The sequence below is a fragment of the Crocuta crocuta genome, unplaced genomic scaffold, assembly GCF_008692635.1.
Source record: "Crocuta crocuta isolate KB4526 unplaced genomic scaffold, BGI_CrCroc_1.0 scaffold140, whole genome shotgun sequence".
NCBI lineage: Eukaryota > Metazoa > Chordata > Mammalia > Carnivora > Hyaenidae > Crocuta > Crocuta crocuta.
The window spans coordinates 7396093-7410234 of record NW_027527775.1 but is presented as its reverse complement, the minus strand read 5'-3'; positions in this window follow the sequence as shown (position 1 = coordinate 7410234).

Here is a 14142-nt window from a genome sequence, read left to right as displayed (position 1 = left end):
AGGGTAAGTTAATTGCCAGTATCTTAAGGGGGATCATGGGAGGTTAAAGGTCAGCATGCCTAACCTAGAAGGAAGGGAAGATCCTGGGATTCCTCTTAAGGCAAAACTAACTGAACTCCCCTTGAGTCTTAAGTTTTGATCTATATAGATAATTCTGGAATCGTATCTAACCTACTTCTCTTTTAAAATAGGCAGATACCCAGAATGTGCTCCAGGCTCCTGTAGCCACTTATGTCTCCTGTCCCCCACTCATCCCAAGGGCTATAAGTGTGTTTGTCCAGAAGGAATGTTCCTTCTACCTTCTGGTACATGTAGTGGTAAGTATGCTGGGTGAAATGGGCTGGCCTCAGGGAAGCACATTCCATGGTAGGCCTGGAAATAATGTAGCTTCTATTTTGGTATCAATCACTTTTACGCTGACACATTTTTACTTTGATTATGTTTTGTTATCCAAGATCTTGATTAGTTTTTTAATCGTGTTAAAAGTACATAAACTAGAGTTTCCCATTTTCACCACTTCCAAGTGTGCAGTTCAGTAGCATTAGGTACATTCATATTTTTGTGCAGCCTTTACTACCATCCATGTCCAGAATGTTCTCATCTTGCTAAACTGAAATTTTATATCCATTAAACAATAACTCCCCCTTCCTCTCCTCCTCCCCCACCTCTGGACCACCATTCTACTTTCTGTCTGTATGAATTTGACTATTCTAGGAACCTCATTGAGGGGAATCATACAGTATTTTCCCTTTTGTTGCTGGCTTATTTCACTTAGCATAATACTTTCAAGGTTCATAAATGTTGTAATGTATGTCTGGATTTTTTTTATTTACAAAAATTTTTAATGTTTATTTTTGAAGGACACAGCATGAGTTGGGGAGGGACAGAGAGAGAGAGGGAGACACAATCCCAAGTAGGCTCCGGGCTCCGAGCTGTTAGTACAGAGCCCGATGCAGGGCTTGAACTCATGAGCCATAAGATCATTACCTGAGCCAAAGTAGGATGCTTAACTGACTGAGCCACCTAGGTGCCCCCAGAATTTCTTTTTAAGACTGAATAACAATCCATTTTATCTGTGTACTACGTTTGGTTTATCCGTTCATCCATCAATGGATATTTGGGTTTGACTGATTTTAAAGCTTACCCCACTCAGTTTTACCCCCAAATTTAAGTTGTGTAAGAAAGTAATCCTCCATAGTCTTATAAGTATTGTGTGTTCTGACTTCTGTTTGTAAGCAGAGAGTCTACTTCTGTATTGTTAACCTAAATTCTTCCTGTTGGTTTTTGTCTTTGAAATATCAAGGCTACATGCTCCATTGAACCCTTATATCCAAATTACTTTTCTCTAAAGAACATTGGAGTCTTAAGAAGAGTACATGCTATAAGTATGTTTATGTTCTAACTGCCTTTAAAGACCACAATTCTCAGGGGTAGCCGCAATGCACTCATGGTGTGTGTAACACACTGTTGTGCCAGGCTCAGGACTTGAGCTTAAATTATATCTCGAACATTATATATACAGTTAAATTCCCAAGTAACTTGTCTTTAAATGGGCAACTGAATTTAAAATTCTCTCTACTGCGACTTGAGTGCCACATGCAAGGACTCGTGGGCATTACTGGATGAAATGGGGCACCACCCCAGCCCTAATCCTCATGGTTCTGTGTGAAGCTTTCAGCAGAAATTCCAAAGAGTTAGTGCCTCAGATAAGCAGAGCAATACTTCATTTGCCCAAATGGCTCCCTTCTCTCAGGAAGCTAGGGCATCTGGATTGTATGTGTGTTTCAGAAGTGAACTTTGGGTTCACTTTCTAGGTATACTTTAGCTGAAGGGATTGCTCAAGAAGGGAGTGTTGGACTTACCTAGCAAATGGCCAAACAGTAAATCTCTCCTTTCCCTTGGTAGGGTTAAAGCTGGTGTTTTCTTCTGGCAAACATCTCTACTTGTTGAAAGTTGGTTTTATGGGAACTGCTATAGAGCGGACCCTGGTTCAAGAGCATCCTAGGAACATCTATTTACTGGATATTGACTGGAAAAGAAACCTCATCTACTGGACAGATGCCCAGGGACATCTATTCTTCTCAACTGGCTACTCAGGAGAAAAGCGAAAGATTTGGACAGAGTATACAGGTAAGTTGGGTGCCTATTTTGGCTTTTCCCCTTTACTTTCTGGCTCTAAAATTAACTAGAGCCAAAAAAAATCTATTCCTGATATGAATCCATCTTAATGCCAAAGAATGTTTATTTTTAAAATTTTTTTATGTTTTTTATTTTTGAGAGAGAGAGAAAGCATAAGCAGGGGAGGGGCAGAGAGAGAGGGAGACACAGAATCCAGAGCAGCCTCCAGGCTCTGCGCTGTCAGCACAGAGCCCAATGCGGGGCTCAAACCCAAGAACCATGAAATCATAACCTGAGCTGAAGTTGACACTCAACTGACTGAGCCATTCAGGTGCCCCCAAAGAATGGTTTTTAACTAATTTAAATATGAAGTATCAGAGTTACCCTTATGCTTAGGAGAGCTGTGCAGACTGTAAAAAGGCTACCATGATTAGGGAAATCCTAGGGGCAGTGGTAAGTTTTTTGAAATTCTATTTTCCTGGCCTTAAGTTTGGGTAGGATAGAAATAGACCTCAAATCCTTCAGTTTTGCAATGCAATTTTTTTCTTGCACTAATTTAGAAGTGATTTGCAATGCAGATTTCTGAGAAAACCAGCAAGATATTTTCCTACTGTGGCAATATATACTCTCTCTTCTCTCCCACACTCCTGGGTGCTACACCCCATCCTTAGGGCTCCATGCTCCACCTAAAGGCAAACACCTACTTTATAAAAGAGAGCTGAAGCTAGAGTAATTTGATTTCTGAATGCGCCCTGGGTCCTGTAAGTACCAACCATAAGCTTTACTACCAGCAGTGCTGTCCTGAGCAGTAAGCTCTACTGAGTCCTGAGGCAAGCACAGTGCCTGGCACCTAGGAACTGCCAGTCCCTGCCCTAGAGAACTTTCTGGAAAAAGTGAAGCACGCAGTGGTCTTGCCATACAGCTGATGGCTGTCTGAGAAAACACGTGATCTTGAATTTCTTCTCATTTAATTAAAACCGCCACCTTTGCTCCACTGGCTAATCTTAGCTAATAGGTTTCGGTGTCACAGTGATCATATCAAGGAGTTTTAAGAGACTGGCAGTTTCATTTGAGCTGGGTTCTGGTGTGGAAGATTGAGGCCTTGGAGCAGGTGACTCTGAAATAGAAAAAAAATATATATATATATATGTTTCTTTCCCTGGTTCCTGGTACACAATTCCTGAGACCTTTGTAACTTCCTGAGTGACAGATGGGACACAACTCTCCTCAGTCCTTTGGAATTTCCTGGGTGAAAGGAGTAGCTTTGGCTTGAATGAGGCAACAATGCAACATTGAATTTAAGGTCCGTTTCTACGACTTAGGGCCAGAAAAAAAAAATTAAAAACCTTATCACTGACCCTGGGAGGCTGGTAACCAGAAGGACCGAGCCATGACTAGAAGCTTAGAGCTCGCAGCCCTACTCCCCATTCTCCGGAAGGGGCGGGGGCTGGAAATGGCATCAGTGGTCAGTCATGCCTACGGGATGAAGCTCCGTCTAGCGCTGGGAGGGAGGCAAGGGGAACAGAAGCTCCTGCCTGTGGGCCCTTCGGGGGTTGCCCTACGAAGCTCTTCATCTGACTATTCGTTTGTATCCTGTATGCAACGAGCCAGCAAGTATGTTTCCCTCAGTTCTGTGAGCCATTCGGCAAACGATCAAACTTGAGGGGGTTGTAGGAACCCCGATGTAAGGCCAGTGGGTCAGAGCATGGGTGACAGCCCGCCCTGTGGTGGGCATCAGAAGCAGGGGCAGCACTGGAATGGAGCCCTTACCCTGTGGGGTCTGATGCCAACTCCAGGTAGATGGCGTCAGGACTGAATTAAATTGTAGGACGTTCTTTTTTTTAAAATAATGTTTATAAGTTTATTTATTTTGAGAGAGAGACAGCATGAGTGGGGGAGGGCCAGAGAGGGGGAGAGAGAGAGAGAGAGAGAGAATAATCTCAAGCAGGTTCTACAACACTGCCAGTGGAGAGCCCGACGTGGGGACCGAACCCACAAAACCATGAGATCATGACCTGGGCCAAAACCAAGGATTGGATGCTCAACCGAGTCACCCAAGCACCCCTCATTGAAGGACCTTCTTGTGTTGCAGAATTGCTTGGCATAGGGAAACCCCTTGCGTATCTGGAGCCACACGGGCATGTTTGTCCTGTACAGTGGCTGGAAGCTTGGCAAAGCCAGGCAGGCCCTTCCCGACAGGGATCAGGCCAGTTACTACCTATCAAGGCCTGTTTGCAGACCTCAGGGACTCCTCAAAACCCAGCGCTCAGCTTATCCTTACATCAAAGTGTACTAATATCAGGGTTTTCTCTTCAATGTGTTAATCCTGTTTGATTGAAAATTGAGGCTGGGAAACACAGATGAGGTTGCTAATAAGAAATGGGAGGGCTCCAAAATTCTGTTTTAGGAAAGAGTGCGTGTCTTTAAGAACCTGTGCAAAATCGCTCAACAAACATTCCGTGGTCCTGGCAACTGAGCACTCAACTTTGAATCTGCACGGCTCCAGTTAAACCTAATGCCAGACAGGGCACATCTTCTGTGCAGAAGGCAGAGCCCGACAGAGGAGAGCGAAGCTGAACCGGGTGGGGCCAGTCTGTTCTTGCTTATGGGCCAACCTTAAATCCCTTCTTTCCTGGAGTGACTTAAGGAATGTGGGGACAATTCTATGCAAGTTTCTCTACATAAAAATGTGAGGAGTAGGGGCACCTGGGTAGCTTAGTCAGTTAGGGGTCTGACTCTTGATTTTGGCTCAGGTCATGATCTCACAGTTTGTGAGTTCAAGCCCCCTATCAGGCTCTGTTGCTGACAGTGTAGAGTCTGCTTGGGATTCTCTCTCTCTCTCTCTCTCTCTCTCTCTCACTTTCTCTTTCTCTCTTCCCCTATCCCACTCTATCTCTTTCTCTCTAAATATAAGTAAATAAACTTAAACAAAAAAAAAAGAAAAGAAAATGTGAGGGATAGTAAGCTATGCTTCCACCCTACACCCAGGAAGTGGGTAAAACTAAAACACATAAAGCCTGTGCATACTGGCTTCACAATTCTGTACCACACTCCACTTCCTCACCTTGTCTGTTTGTCAGCCTTCCTGGTAGTTAACATTTGAGTTCTTAAATATATCCCAGCACACTGCCAGGTATTTTATTAAGAACCAGCTCTCTGGAGGTTGGGGGGATATGGGCATACATATATTATATGTGTTTGTTATAAGCTGACTGAGATAGAGGAGGTAATACAATTTACAAATAATAAAATATACAACATTCTTTACTGTAAATTTCATCTGGCCACATGATTTTCAGATTGGCTACAGATACAAGAATTCAGAATGAAAAAGCAGTTTATAGTCACAATTCAATCAAGATTTAACACAATCCAACTATGAATAAATGCTTAATTCCTGTCTGATTTGACAAAGAAGTTGATGCCATCAGTGAGCAAATATGGTCCTACTGTAATGTTGTCTGATACTTGTTTCTGTAAACAAGTGACAAGTGTAGCAGTGAAGACTAATTGGAATTAGTTTATTGACATAAAGGACTTATTTGTGGAATTGGATAGTAGTTTTCAAGTACTAGAAACATATCTTCCACTTTTTGTGATATTTAAAATGTGTGACATGTGTAAGTTTGATTTGCAATGTTAACATCTGTCTCTACCACTTAAGTCCAGACCAGGGTTTTCAACCTCTTCCTATAAAAGGCCACATAGTAAATGTCTTGGGCTGGCTGGGCAGTCCACTGTGGTATCTGAAAAGGAGCCACAGACAAAATGTACACGAACGGCTATGGTGTGCTTCACCGAATTTTATGAAAACAGACCTCAGGCTGGCATTGGCCCAAGGCCCGTTGTTTGGAAAACAAAACCTGAAACCAATCAATCCCTGATTTGTAGTGCTTGCCAATTTCTCTGCTTGAAAATACTCCCACAGGGCCAGATTTCAAGCTACCAATGTAATGTCACTTAACACGAGTGTGCAGTAACGAAATGCAAGAAAGTAAGTGAGGAGCATTTTAGTTGTGTTTCAAATATAATTAAGCTTATATTATTTAGTTTTAATAATGACCCTATTGGACAACAAATTGACAGCATCCCTGAATTTAACGACTGGCCGTCACGGGCTTACCAGCACACTGCTGTAAAGTACCAGACACAATGGGGCACCTCGGTGGTTCAGTCAGTTGAGCGTCCAACTTCGTGAGGTGGAGCCCCACGTCAGGCTTGCTGCTATCAGCCTGTCAGCACAGAGCCCGCTTCCAATCCTCTGTCCCCCCCTCACTGCCGTTCACCCTCTTGCGCTCTCCCAAAAATAAATATTAAAAAAATAAAATAAAATACCAGACACTGTCCTAAGCTTTATGTGTACTAACTCTAGTCCTCAACACTGCGGGAAGCACTGTCCCTACCATGCATTTGCAGAAACTGAGGCACAGAAGTTAACGGATACCTTATTTTGGAAGGTGTTTCAAACAAGGCAATCTGACTCGCTAGCCTAATACTGCTCCTAACTTTGATGCTATACTGCACCCTGGAGTAGGTACTACCTAGCTTAGACCCAACTGTGCAGCTATAGTGGGCGGGTTGGGAGTAGGGAGTGCTTCTTAGGTTAGTGCCCAGCTCTGTTACACTTGAAAGCTAACACTTTGTGGCTAACAAAGCTAACAGTACCCATGTCTGTGTCTTCTAGCTGCACGTCTCCGCCATATCCGTCCCTCCTACCAATGACCTTTCATACCTCTGCTGTGGTTTCCTTTACTCAGTCTCTGCTTTCCTGTAGCAAAAGACATGTAATTGATGGATTTTCATACTTAACCAATGAAGAGGGCTGTGAATCCAAAGTTGCAGACCCGCATTCAAATGTAAGCGTTGCCATGTAGATATCTGACTCATAAAAGATGGTGAATGTCTCCCTTGCCAGCTGGTTGTAAAGGTCACATGAGCTCGTACGACAGACAAGGTGCTGGAATCAGGATAGGTATGACGGGACTCCTCATGTGAATGAGACGTGTAGGCGTGTTAGGGGCCAGCCTTTGCATCCCAGTTGTTCTCCAGTTGAGTCCAATTGATTCCATCCTTAACTTAAAACTTAAGATCATGCATGAGTGTAGTTGAATGTCCTTTCTAATGGAAGTTACTTTTCCTCCTTACAGTCTGCTCAGCAAATGTGGACATATCCACTGGGAACTTGTACTGGCTGCCCTGTGACAGAAGTACTATTCAGCAGACCAACACTACTGGCCCAGACACACATACCCTCTACCGAACAGGCAGCATCATACTGCATCTTCTTCTCAACTGGCCAAAGAGAGTGATCTACTGGGTAGAAAGTGGGAAACGCTTGCAAAGTATGACCTTTGATGGCAAAAAAAGACAGGAAGTGTGGACGGGCACCTGGGCAGCAGACACCCATATGGCCTTAGACCTTGGCTCGTCTAGCATCATTTGGACCACCAAAGGGTCAGGTAAGTGCTCCACAAAGCAGCACAGTTGGAAGAAGCCCAGGGTAGGAGGTGGTGAGAGAATCTTGTTTCGGCCTAAGGATTCCAGTCATTCTTAGAACTCACTAGACCCAGGCTCAGATTCTGATTCTCCCAGGTAAAGTGTGGACCCTTGTCCCTTACCTCAAACTCAGTTTCACTGGTAAGTCTGGATTTTTGACTTAAAAGGCAGTAAACTTCAGAGCTCATATACTTCCAAGCTTTATGCCCAGAATTTGCTTCTGTTTCCATGAGTAGACATAACAGAACCAAACTTCCATTGCAAATGAAGCAGAGATGCTTCAGCTACATCTGATGTCACACACAGCTTCTACCTCGTGGCTGATGTTCATGGTCTTCTCACCCAGAAGCAATCTCCAGCACCTGGTGACTGAGCGTGTTGAGACCGCAGGAGAGGCAATAAAGTCACACCTGACACTTCCACGTGGCAGATCGTGCTTCCCTGGAGCTTTGAACACTTCCTTGGAGTATCTTTAGAAAACTAGAACCTACAGAACTAGATAGGAAGAACCTGCACTTATTTTCAGTTGGGGTCATTGAACGTCACGAGCAGTACCCATGCACACCGCCCCCACCCCGCCCATTTCCCCTGCTGTCACACCTTGCATGTTCTCCGTCAGCTTGTAAGAACTTGACTCTTCCTTAGGGTTGCAAAGTCTGAGCCTCCTAAAAAATAGAACATATGCTTTGAACAAGACCTGGAGTGATGGCATCATGGCGGCTCACGAGCCCTACCTGGTGACCGTGCACCGAGGCGCTCTCCTGCTGTGGGACCGGAGGATGCCGGAGCCCTTCTCCGTGTCAAAAGAGCCATATGTAAGGAAAGTGATCATCCTGGCAGAGGATCAGCGGGTCTCAGGCGAGTCTTCCTCTGTGGGGTCATTCTTTGAAATCCGCTTTGCCTACCTCTTGTCAGTGTGTTTTCAGAGGATTCTTTGCATTGGTGGTTGTCCCGACCTACAGGTCAGCGGGCCGCCTCCCTAACTGTCCTTGTCCCGGAAGCGTACGAGTCTGACATGTTTCGCAAAATTTGCTGAATGACCCAAGACCCTGAACAAACGCTTAATAAACCTCTTGGTCTGGCTGTAAAGAGATCCATTGAATTTGTTCTGAACCACTTTCCCAGACAGGTTTTACCAAGGAGCCCCCTTTTCCCAAGCAGCAACATCTTGCAGCACCTCCTGTACAAAGCTGCTCTGGGGCTGTGGGTACCAGAGAAGCAGTTCTTCCCTGCTGTTGAAGCTGTACCTGCAGTTCACAAAGTCCTGCCTCAGGCTCGCTTACCTTTCTCTTCACGTATGCCTTTGGCCTGGAGCCCAAAAATCTGATCCTGGATCTTGCAGCAGAAAAAAGGAGAAATCCTATCGCAGGATTCAGGGGGTTTTTGTGAGCAAAAGTGGCCAGAAGTCCAGAGGAAGGGTAGAAACAAGGAGGGACAGACTTTTTCTGTCTTCGATGTGCGCACTCCGTAGAGATCTCTTCTCTTTCTCTCTCTGTCTGAACTGCCTTACTATTTGATTCATTGATTGGTTTAATCTGATTTTCGGGGCTAAGAAGCATTAGGCCTCGGAACCTATTTCTTAGGGAATAAAATGTGCCAAGAAAAGGGTAACTAATTGGTAAAAATCCGACTTTGATTATTCTCCGAATGAATCTGTTAGGTCGCTGTGCTGGTTGTTGAAAGCACTAACGGGAAACTTGTAGCGGTGAAACTGAGACACCACAAGGGAGTGTCCACATTATGCTGGCCCCTGTCCCAGACCACAAGACGTTATAGCAGGGAGCCAGACAGAACAAGTCCCTATCTGCAGAAACTTTATTTTCCATTCCTAGCATTTGGCATTAGGCAGAGAAAAAAAAAGTTAGTAGGCCTGAAAGGAGAAAGCAGCGTGGCCAAATTTGAAGCAATGAGACGATGGGCCAATGTAGTGCATCTAATCTAAGGATCTAGGCTTTGAGTCCATTTCACTGCTTCTCCCTATGAGGTGGACAAACAGCACCGCCCAGCCATGACGTGGGTTTGCGGGGGTTGGGGATGGGGCGTGGGGGCGGTGGACAGTAGAAGCACATCTCTGTTGCTGAAACCTTAGGGACTGATTTGCTGAAGCAACTCTTCATTCTAGATCCTGAGTTTGAAGGGGCCGCCACACACGGCCCCCCGACCCTTGCTCCAGCGCCCCCTCTGCTTTGCCCCCCATCCTCTGTCTCCTGTCAGAACGGGGAGGAATGCGTCTCTCGGGAGTACCTCTGTGATGGCAAACGGGACTGTCAGGATGGCTCGGATGAAGGGGACTGTTCCCACTTCTGCAACAGACCAGGTGTGTCACCGTCTCCTGTCTAGTCCTTTGTGCCAGGCATACTGATTCAGCTGCAGGCACATGGTACAAGGTTCCATGTCTATTCCGATCACACTTGCTTTCTTGTATAAACTGCCAGAGATAAAGGTCAGAGTCTGTCAGCATACGGATTCTGCCAGCATCCGTTTTATCACATTGAAGTCAAATGTTCTACCAGGTGTAATTCAACTGGTACTTCCTTGCTTCCTCATATTTGCTTACGTGTTCCAGGATTTGCCTTTATACAGGCTGAGCCATAAAGTGACCTAAATAGACCACTTGTAACAGAAATGGTAGTGTCCCAACAAGTGTTTAAAGTAATCAAACCAACATAAGCCCTTATTACTTGAACAGCTTAGTTCAGCTTGCTCATTTCATTGACCTGAGTACTTTACGAAAGCTTGCTCCTGGATTAGATGAGCAGTAAAGCTCAAACAAACAGGATGCCGTCTACGTATCCCTCAACCTCCAGGATGAGGGGGAGTTCATCTAATTTTATTTCTAGTTTAAAAATTTTTTTAAATGTTTCTTTATTTGAAAAAGAGAAAGAGCAAGTGCAAGGGAGAGGCAGAGACAGAAGTATAGAAAGGACCCCAAGCAGGCTCTGTGCTGTCAGCTCAGAGACTGACTTGGGGCTTGAGCCCATAAACTGTGAGTTCGTGACCGGAGCCAAAATCGAGAGTCTGACACTTAACCGACTGAGCCACCACCCAGGCGCCCCGAGTTCATCTAATTTTAAATCTTCAGTATGACTGTGTGAATCACAGTATGAATCTGATGAGAGCCTCTGGTCTTTTCCATTGGAGGAGTCTTCCGGTGTCTGAACGGAAACCAGTGCATTGAGGACAAGCGCCGCTGTGATGGGGCACAGCAGTGCTCCGACGGGTCTGACGAGCTGGGCTGCTGGGAGCCCGCTGAAGACTGTTCCCTGCGTTGTGACAACGGGGCCCGCTGTATCCCTAAGAGCCGGCTGTGTGACGGCCACCCAGATTGTTCTGACAGGAAAGATGAACAAGGGTGCGGTAAGTGCCATGTGACTGACTCCCTTGGAGAGTTTCAAAATGCCTGACAGTTGATTCTCCGTATCCGTGGCAGTTATATTCTATAAAGCTGCCACAAATACATCATTGCTCATAGAAAAAAATGCAGGGTAAGGTTTCGGAGAATCTCTTGCGATAGTATTTTTGTCAACCAATCCATATGTAACCTCAATTTAGGTATATTGCTGTTTAGAGGCCACTTGATATATATTGTTGACTCGTTAACATTGGAGTCAGAGCCGACAGCATTATAACTTGCGCCTGAGCATAGCTTAGTGCACACAGGTGTTTTCTCTGTAAGGCGTATCATGGACTTCTTGCACTCAGAATGCTTGAGAGCATTTCTGCACTGCACTTGGGAGCTTGGTTCAACAGCAAAATCACCAAAAAGTATAAAAATGGGGAAGTATGACCCTAAACAGACTGCAGAAAGGACACTTGTTTCCAGTGTAAGGACCGAAACAAGAAGGCAGAGCCTTGCCTTGTTTGATCCCAACTGGAAACATGTGTTAGGCAACGTAGGTGTTTTCATGCTTTGTATATGTGCATCTTTTTTTTTTTTTAAGTTTATTCATTTATTTTGAGAGAAGCAGAGATCGTGTTGAGTGGGGAAGGGTCAGAGAAGAGGGAGAGAAACTCCCAACCAGGTCAGTGCAGAGCCCGATGCTGGTGTTACGCCCACAAAACCTCGAGAAAATGACCTGAGCCAAAACCAAGAGTTGGACACGTAACTGACTGAGCCAGCCAGGCGTCCCGTGTATGTGTATCTTCAGATGACCATGAAAGTGTGGGAGCACAGATTTAGGGGAGGTGTTACAAATTTTGGCAAGTAGGTGAATGTGCAAATAATAAATCTGCAAATAACAAAGACAGATTGTACTTACCGTGAAGTTAACAGACTAGGACGGAAGGTTCCGAGCTGGAGGGACGTTGGCAATCCTGCCACAGCACTCCCCTCTCCGTAACAACATTCCCATGAGTGGAAGACCCGTCTACTGGACCACATTTTTCTTGAGCTAGAATCTACCTCCTTGAAGATTTTAATTTTGATCCTAGGCCTTCTCATGTGACAGGCTATCCTCATCTGTAGGTGTTATTGCTTTTCCCTCCTTTTTTGTGGGATACACAGTCTTGCTTTTTAGTCTTCCCAGTGACTTGTTCCAAAAACCTTGATTGTGGGAATAGGGTAGAAGAGAGATTTGGGAGAATTGAAGTGGGCAGAAGAGGAAGCTGTTTGAGGTACCGTAATCGATTTGAATGTGGAGGTACTGGGTAGCCAGATGATATGACTATACTTGTGCTTATGAGAAGAACATCAGAAGGAGGAACCCAAGGTATAATTTACTTTTCAATGCATATTTACGCTTTCTCCCAAGACCTGATCTTTTTTCTTGAACCAAGTCAAGCAACTTCTATCTGTAGGAACGGAGTCCAAGCGCATCACATGAAGGTATGTTGGATGTTGTTAGGGACTTTCTCTTTTCATCAAGGACGTTAAGGTCCTGGGGCAGAGTCCTACTCCCCAGCCAATCCCGGTGTCCTTCTCCATGTCTCCATCTCTGTCCCCTAGCCCTCATTCTCCAAGACAGGATTTTTCTGGGCTAACTTAGTAGGCCTTTTCTGACCTAACACTGCTCGAGCCACCTTTGAGGGCTGGGGTTGAGTTCCCAAGGTGACAGCAGAAGACTGAGGAGCCTTCAGGCCATTTCTTTTGCCATCAAACTGTGTCCACATCTGGCTGAGTTCTTACCTAAATTTCTCTTTTCCAGTTGGTGCCCAATGCAGCACAGCTGAATTTCGATGCAAGAGCAGCCAGTGCATATCTAATATTCTGCGCTGTGATGGGAATCAAGACTGCCTGGACCACTCGGACGAAGAGGGCTGTCCTGTTGCCTGGCCTCCACAGTGCCCGTCAGGGGAGGTGAGGTGCAGGAGGAGTGGAGAGTGTGTGTCAGCAGATTGGCTATGTGACCATGACGTGGACTGCGAAGATGGAACCGACGAGAAGGTAGTGGACCCTTCTTCAGAAAACAGATTGATTACTTGGGGCACCTGTGTGGCGCAGTCGGTTAAGCATAAAACTCTTAATTTTGGCTCAGCCCGTGATCTCATGGTTTGTGAGATCGAGCCCCATGTTGGGCTTTGTGCCGACAGGGTGGAGCCTGCTTTGGATTCTCTTTCCCTCTGCCACCCACCCCCAAAATAAATATTTAAAAAAAAACTTAGGGATGCCTGGGTGGCTCAGTTGGTTAAGTATCCGACTTCGGCTCAGGTCATGATCTCATGGTTCATGGGTTCGAGCCCTGCATCAGGCTCTGTGCTGACATCTCAGAGCCTGGAGCCTGTTTCAGATTCCATGTCTTCCTCCCTTTCTGCCTTTTCCCTGCTCATGCTGTCTCTGTCTCTCTCTCTCTCTCAAAAATAGATAAGATTTAAAAAATTAAAAAAACAAAAGAAAACAACTTAGAAGAGCAGCTTTCTCTTTACAACAGGAACATGTGCTTCCCTGTAGCAAACTTGAGAAAATATAAGAACAGAGAAGGCTCTTATCCTTCCTGCCCAGGAAGCCATCGTAACTACATCGAAGTGTCCAAATTGAGAAGATCTCTTGTGGAAAGACAAATGTTTAAGAGGTTTTTAATGTAGGTTTGCAAGTGTTAGGTCTTGATGTCTGTGGCTCAAGTGTCCCACTCAGAGATCGGCTCTGAAGCTCCACCCACCTGTCACCATGGACGGCACGGAAGCTGCCACACTGCATGTGAGGGGCAGCTTGGCTTGAATCCTACAGTGTGTCTTTGACCTTAAGAAAGTACTTACTCCTGAACGTTCTATTTCCTCATCTGTCAGTGGGTGGAAGATATGGCTCCTAGTGCCTGAGGGGCTGACACATCTAAAGGTTCAGGGCTATAGCAGGTGTACTGAAGTCCCCTCCCCTCCTTCAGTGCACCCTGTCCCATATCTGAGTGTTCAAGTCAGATTAGGTGCAAATTGGTGCTATAACTTTTAATGTGCTAGGGTGTGGTTTTGAAATGGTAAAAGAATTCTAAGGAGTTTCTAGAGCACATTCTTCTGTTTCTTTTTTTTTTACTTAAAAAGTTTTCATGTTTATTTATATTTGAGAGAGAAAGCGAGACCGAGCACAAGCGGGGGAGG